This window comes from Salmo salar, unplaced genomic scaffold, assembly GCF_905237065.1.
Source record: "Salmo salar unplaced genomic scaffold, Ssal_v3.1, whole genome shotgun sequence".
Classification (NCBI taxonomy): Eukaryota; Metazoa; Chordata; class Actinopteri; order Salmoniformes; family Salmonidae; genus Salmo; species Salmo salar.
The window spans coordinates 37,328-43,327 of NW_025549163.1; the positions used below are offsets into that span (position 1 = coordinate 37,328).

Below are 6,000 nucleotides of genomic sequence, written 5' to 3' on the forward strand. Positions count from 1 at the left end.
CTCGCACCCTAAGCCATAATCGTACACCTACACCAACGATCCGTTTGGTCAAAGAATTTTCACTTTCCACAAAAATGACGGTCAGGATATAAATCGATGTCTCCATGTTGCTAGCGAGCTTCAAGTCGCATTGGTGGTATAGTGGTGAGCATAGCTGCCTTCCAAGCAGTTGACCCGGGTTCGATTCCCGGCCAATGCAGAGCATGAGATATTCACTAGTTTTAGGGGCTGGGTGTAATTTCAAGTGTATTACATTGGAATCAATGTTCGTGGAAGTCCGAGTTTGCTCTTACTTTTTGCAGGTTTTCAAAATGAAGTGCGACATTGAGCCAACTAGTGAATATCACAATAGATTAGCTGTCCATCGCCGAAAGCATTCAGCCACCTCGTCCTGCGCCCAAGAGGTGGCTGTTTGCGACCAGTGGCCTGAGATCTGCCTGTCTGAGCTTGTTAAAAGATCTGCAAAAGGGCTCATCCGGGATTTGAACCCGGGACCTCTCGCACCCTAAGCGAGAATCATACCCCTAGACCAACGAGCCTTACACAAGAAGAAAATAGTTTTGCTTTCGCGGCAATGACAATGAGGATATCCATTGTTCTTGTCCATGGTGCTTGGAAAGATTGAACCTCATGTGAGTGTTTGTGCTATACTTGTGAGCATAGCAGTCTTCCAAACTGTTGACCAGGCTTCAGTTCAAATCTTTGTATTTCATCTGCTGTGTTTTTCACATTCTGTCTTCTTAAGCCGCGACAGCAAACTGATGATGAGTGTTGACAAATGAATATTGAGCAAAATGAGATCAATTCATATTTTAAAAGAGAAACTGAAAAAAATACAACTTCAAAAAGAATGGAGCTCATTTATTTTGAGTTGACTGATGCATCAGTACGTGAATCAAAGTAAACGAATGTAAAAAATACCCATTCAAATCGATCCGTTTTCAACTAGAGAGATTGAGATGTGTCGTATCTGTCTCAAGCCTCCATAACTGTTTATGTTACACCTCCACATCTGCAATGAAAGGTGGTGGAGCTAGAGCGGTGTTAGTCAAACCATGAGACATACCTATAATCGGTCTTCTCACAAAAACATCTGTAGCTTCTGAACCGTTTGACCTACAAAATCGTATGACCACTCCCTGGAAAGGGGAGACCCTCACGAACACGGTGGTGTTCTCAATTTGTCTCTACGTCCCCACAAGTGTCAGGGGACCTCGTCTGAAGTCGGAACCCTTTATGTGCCAACTTCTGTTTGTAGAATCCAAAATCTTTGGGCTACAAACCAATGTGACCCCACTTGTCACAATGTTCTCAGTTTTGCCCTACGTTCTCCACAAGTGTCACGGGACAAATCTGAAGGTAACAGGTACTGATTAAAATGATAGATTTTTTAACCAGGGACCTCTCGCACCCTAAGCCATAATCGTACACCCACACCAACGATCCGTTTGGTCAAAGAATTTTCACTTTCCACAAAAATGACGGTCAGGATATAAATCGATGTCTCCATGTTGCTAGCGAGCTTCAAGTCGCATTGGTGGTATAGTGGTGAGCATAGCTGCCTTCCAAGCAGTTGACCCGGGTTCGATTCCCGGCCAATGCAGAGCATGAGATATTCACTAGTTTTAGGGGCTGGGTGTAATTTCAAGTGTATTACATTGGAATCAATGTTCGTGGAAGTCCGATTTGCTCTTACTTTTGCAGGTTTTCAAAATGAAGTGCGACATTGAGCCAACTAGTGAATATCACAATAGATTAGCTGTCCATCGCCGAAAGCATTCAGCCACCTCGCCCTGCGCCCAAGAGGTGGCTGTTTGCGACCAGTGGCCTGAGATCTGCCTGTCTGAGCTTGTTAAAAGATCTGCAAAAGGGCTCATCCGGGATTTGAACCCGGGACCTCTCGCACCCTAAGCGAGAATCATACCCCTAGACCAACGAGCCTTACACAAGAAGAAAATAGTTTTGCTTTCTGCGGCAATGACAATGAGGATATCCATTGTTCTTGTCCATGGTGCTTGGAAAGATTGAACCTCATGTGAGTGTTTGTGCTATACTTGTGAGCATAGCAGTCTTCCAAACTGTTGACCAGGCTTCAGTTCAAATCTTTTGTATTTCATCTGCTGTGTTTTTCACATTCTGTCTTCTTAAGCCGCGACAGCAAACTGATGATGAGTGTTGACAAATGAATATTGAGCAAAATGAGATCAATTCATATTTTAAAAGAGAAACTGAAAAAAATACAACTTCAAAAAGAATGGAGCTCATTTATTTTGAGTTGACTGATGCATCAGTACGTGAATCAAAGTAAACGAATGTAAAAATACCCATTCAAATCGATCCGTTTTCAACTAGAGAGATTGAGATGTGTCGTATCTGTCTCAAGCCTCCATAACTGTTTATGTTACACCTCCACATCTGCAATGAAAGGTGGTGGAGCTAGAGCGGTGTTAGTCAAACCATGAGACATACCTATAATCGGTCTTCTCACAAAAACATCTGTAGCTTCTGGAACCGTTTGACCTACAAAATCGTATGACCACTCCCTGAAAGGGGAGACCCTCACGAACACGGTGGTGTTCTCAATTTGTCTCTACGTCCCCCACAAGTGTCAGGGGACTCGTCTGAAGTCGGAACCCTTTATGTGCCAACTTCTGTTTGTAGAATCCAAAATCTTTGGGCTACAAACTAATGTGACCCCACTTGTCACAATGTTCTCAGTTTTGCCCTACGTTCTCCACAAGTGTCACGGGACAAATCTGAAGGTAACAGGTACTGATTAAAATGATAGATTTTTTAACCAGGGACCCTCTCGCACCCTAAGCCATAATCGTACACCCACACCAACGATCCGTTTGGTCAAAGAATTTTCACTTTCCACAAAAATGACGGTCAGGATATAAATCGATGTCTCCATGTTGCTAGCGAGCTTCAAGTCGCATTGGTGGTATAGTGGTGAGCATAGCTGCCTTCCAAGCAGTTGACCCGGGTTCGATTCCCGGCCAATGCAGAGCATGAGATATTCACTAGTTTTAGGGGCTGGGTGTAATTTCAAGTGTATTACATTGGAATCAATGTTCGTGGAAGTCCGATTTGCTCTTACTTTTTGCAGGTTTTCAAAATGAAGTGCGACATTGAGCCAACTAGTGAATATCACAATAGATTAGCTGTCCATCGCCGAAAGCATTCAGCCACCTCGCCCTGCGCCCAAGAGGTGGCTGTTTGCGACCAGTGGCCTGAGATCTGCCTGTCTGAGCTTGTTAAAAGATCTGCAAAAGGGCTCATCCGGGATTTGAACCCGGGACCTCTCGCACCCTAAGCGAGAATCATACCCCTAGACCAACGAGCCTTACACAAGAAGAAAATTGTTTTGCTTTCATGCGGCAATGACAATGAGGATATCCATTGTTCTTGTCCATGGTGCTTGGAAAGATTGAACCTCATGTGAGTGTTTGTGCTATACTTGTGAGCATAGCAGTCTTCCAAACTGTTGACCAGGCTTCAGTTCAAATCTTTTGTATTTCATCTGCTGTGTTTTTCACATTCTGTCTTCTTAAGCCGCGACAGCAAACTGATGATGAGTGTTGACAAATGAATATTGAGCAAAATGAGATCAATTCATATTTTAAAAGAGAAACTGAAAAAAATACAACTTCAAAAAGAATGGAGCTCATTTATTTTGAGTTGACTGATGCATCAGTACGTGAATCAAAGTAAACGAATGTAAAAATACCCATTCAAATCGATCCGTTTTCAACTAGAGAGATTGAGATGTGTCGGATCTGTCTCAAGCCTCCATAACTGTTTATGTTACACCTCCACATCTGCAATGAAAGGTGGTGGAGCTAGAGCGGTGTTAGTCAAACCATGAGACATACCTATAATCGGTCTTCTCACAAAAACATCTGTAGCTTCTGGAACCGTTTGACCTACAAAATCGTATGACCACTCCCTGGAAAGGGGAGACCCTCACGAACACGGTGGTGTTCTCAATTTGTCTCTACGTCCCCCACAAGTGTCAGGGGACTCGTCTGAAGTCGGAACCCTTTATGTGCCAACTTCTGTTTGTAGAATCCAAAATCTTTGGGCTACAAACTAATGTGACCCCACTTGTCACAATGTTCTCAGTTTTGCCCTACGTTCTCCACAAGTGTCACGGGACAAATCTGAAGGTAACAGGTACTGATTAAAATGATAGATTTTTTAACCAGGGACCCCTCGCACCCTAAGCCATAATCGTACACCCACACCAACGATCCGTTTGGTCAAAGAATTTTCACTTTCCACAAAAATGACGGTCAGGATATAAATCGATGTCTCCATGTTGCTAGCGAGCTTCAAGTCGCATTGGTGGTATAGTGGTGAGCATAGCTGCCTTCCAAGCAGTTGACCCGGGTTCGATTCCCGGCCAATGCAGAGCATGAGATATTCACTAGTTTTAGGGGCTGGGTGTAATTTCAAGTGTATTACATTGGAATCAATGTTCGTGGAAGTCCGATTTGCTTTACTTTTTGCAGGTTTTCAAAATGAAGTGCGACATTGAGCCAACTAGTGAATATCACAATAGATTAGCTGTCCATCGCCGAAAGCATTCAGCCACCTCGCCCTGCGCCCAAGAGGTGGCTGTTTGCGACCAGTGGCCTGAGATCTGCCTGTCTGAGCTTGTTAAAAGATCTGCAAAAGGGCTCACCGGGATTTGAACCCGGGACCTCTCGCACCCTAAGCGAGAATCATACCCCCAGACCAACGAGCCTTACACAAGAAGAAAATTGTTTTGCTTTTGCGGCAATGACAATGAGGATATCCATTGTTCTTGTCCATGGTGCTTGGAAAGATTGAACCTCATGTGAGTGTTTGTGCTATACTTGTGAGCATAGCAGTCTTCCAAACTGTTGACCAGGCTTCAGTTCAAATCTTTGTATTTCATCTGCTGTGTTTTTCACATTCTGTCTTCTTAAGCCGCGACAGCAAACTGATGATGAGTGTTGACAAATGAATATTGAGCAAAATGAGATCAATTCATATTTTAAAAGAGAAACTGAAAAAAATACAACTTCAAAAAGAATGGAGCTCATTTATTTTGAGTTGACTGATGCATCAGTACGTGAATCAAAGTAAACGAATGTAAAAAATACCCATTCAAATCGATCCGTTTTCAACTAGAGAGATTGAGATGGGTCGTATCTGTCTCAAGCCTCCATAACTGTTTATGTTACACCTCCACATCTGCAATGAAAGGTGGTGGAGCTAGAGCGGTGTTAGTCAAACCATGAGACATACCTATAATCGGTCTTCTCACAAAAACATCTGTAGCTTCTGGAACCGTTTGACCTACAAAATCGTATGACCACTCCCTGGAAAGGGGAGACCCTCACGAACACGGTGGTGTTCTCAATTTGTCTCTACGTCCCCCACAAGTGTCAGGGGACTCGTCTGAAGTCGGAACCCTTTATGTGCCAACTTCGTTTGTAGAATCCAAAATCTTTGGGCTACAAACTAATGTGACCCCACTTGTCACAATGTTCTCAGTTTTGCCCTACGCTCTCCACAAGTGTCACGGGACAAATCTGAAGGTAACAGGTACTGATTAAAAATGATAGATTTTAACCAGGGACCTCTCGCACCCTAAGCCATAATGGACACCCACACCAAGATCCGCTTGGTCAAAGAATTTTCACTTTCCACAAAAATGAGGTCAGGATATAAATCGATGTCTCCATGTTGCTAGCGAGCTTCAAGTCGCATTGGTGGTATAGTGGTGAGCATAGCTGTTCCAAGCAGTTGACCCGGTTCGATTCCCGGCCAATGCAGAGCATGAGATATTCACTAGTTTTAGGGGTGGGGGAATTGTGTATAATTGGAATCAATGTTCGTGGAAGTGATTTATTTTTAGTTTTAAAATGAAGTGGAAGAGCAACGAGTGAAGATAAAAGATTACTGTCATCGCGATTCAGCCACCCTCGTTGCGCCAAGAGGTGGCGTTTGGAAGTGGCTGAGATCTGC

General features: G+C 43.6%; 7 non-coding genes across 7 annotated transcripts; 4 read left to right on the forward strand and 3 right to left on the reverse strand.

Annotated features, from left to right (window-relative positions):
- The first annotated feature begins 127 nt into the window (after positions 1-127).
- On the forward strand, positions 128-199 carry trnag-ucc (transfer RNA glycine (anticodon UCC)). The gene has a single exon. It is a non-coding gene; the product is annotated as a tRNA-Gly (tRNA).
- Positions 200-467: 268 nt separating this feature from the next.
- On the reverse strand, positions 468-539 carry trnap-agg (transfer RNA proline (anticodon AGG)). Its single transcript has one exon. It is a non-coding gene; the product is annotated as a tRNA-Pro (tRNA).
- Positions 540-1,531: 992 nt separating this feature from the next.
- On the forward strand, positions 1,532-1,603 carry trnag-ucc (transfer RNA glycine (anticodon UCC)). Its single transcript has one exon. It is a non-coding gene; the product is annotated as a tRNA-Gly (tRNA).
- A 266-nt stretch (positions 1,604-1,869) lies between these two features.
- trnap-agg (transfer RNA proline (anticodon AGG)) lies at positions 1,870-1,941 on the reverse strand. Its single transcript has one exon. It is a non-coding gene; the product is annotated as a tRNA-Pro (tRNA).
- Positions 1,942-2,935: 994 nt separating this feature from the next.
- trnag-ucc (transfer RNA glycine (anticodon UCC)) lies at positions 2,936-3,007 on the forward strand. The gene has a single exon. It is a non-coding gene; the product is annotated as a tRNA-Gly (tRNA).
- A 267-nt stretch (positions 3,008-3,274) lies between these two features.
- trnap-agg (transfer RNA proline (anticodon AGG)) lies at positions 3,275-3,346 on the reverse strand. The gene has a single exon. It is a non-coding gene; the product is annotated as a tRNA-Pro (tRNA).
- Positions 3,347-4,341: 995 nt separating this feature from the next.
- Positions 4,342-4,413, forward strand: trnag-ucc (transfer RNA glycine (anticodon UCC)). Its single transcript has one exon. It is a non-coding gene; the product is annotated as a tRNA-Gly (tRNA).
- Positions 4,414-6,000: the final 1,587 nt, after the last annotated feature.